This window comes from Anomaloglossus baeobatrachus, unplaced genomic scaffold (assembly GCF_048569485.1).
Source record: "Anomaloglossus baeobatrachus isolate aAnoBae1 unplaced genomic scaffold, aAnoBae1.hap1 Scaffold_3540, whole genome shotgun sequence".
Taxonomy (NCBI): domain Eukaryota; kingdom Metazoa; phylum Chordata; class Amphibia; order Anura; family Aromobatidae; genus Anomaloglossus; species Anomaloglossus baeobatrachus.
The window spans coordinates 52,082-52,995 of NW_027442900.1; positions in this window are offsets into that span (position 1 = coordinate 52,082).

Here is a 914-nt window from a genome sequence, read left to right on the forward strand (position 1 = left end):
GTAGAAATCCACTAAAAGTTTTGTTTGGTTATCTTGCAATCCCGAGATAATCGTCTCCATGCTCCAAATCCATTTTAAAGCCATTTTTAAGGCATTTCGCGCATACATGAAATGAACACATTTTTCTCCAAAACTATAACAGATGAAAGCTTGTCCTGTTTGGTGGAGATGATATTTAATAAAATAAGTAGAAATCCACTAAAAGTTTTGTTTGGTTATCTTGCAATCCCGAGATAATCGTCTCCATGCTCCAAATCCATTTTAAAGCCATTTTTAAGGCATTTCGCGCATACATGAAATGAACACATTTTTCTCCAAAACTATAACAGATGCAAGCTTGTCCTGTTTGGTGGAGATGATATTTAATAAAAAAAAGTAGAAATCCACTAAAAAGTTTTTGTTTGGTTATCTTGCAATCCCGAGATAATCGTCTCCATGCTCCAAATCCATTTTAAAGCCATTTTTAAGGCATTTCGCGCATACATGAAATGAACACATTTTTCTCCAAAACTATAACAGATGCAAGCTTGTCCTGTTTGGTGGAGATGATATTTAATAAAATAAGTAGAAATCCACTAAAAGTTTTGTTTGGTTATCTTGCAATCCCGAGATAATCGTCTCCATGCTCCAAATCCATTTTAAAGCCATTTTTAAGGCATTTCGCGCATACATGAAATGAACACATTTTTCTCCAAAACTATAACAGATGCAAGCTTGTCCTGTTTGGTGGAGATGATATTTAATAAATAAGTAGAAATCCACTAAAAGTTTTGTTTGGTTATCTTGCAATCCCGAGATAATCGTCTCCATGCTCCAAATCCATTTTAAAGCCATTTTTAAGGCATTTCGCGCATACATGAAATGAACACATTTTTCTCCAAAACTATAACAGATGCAAGCTTGTCCTGTTTGGT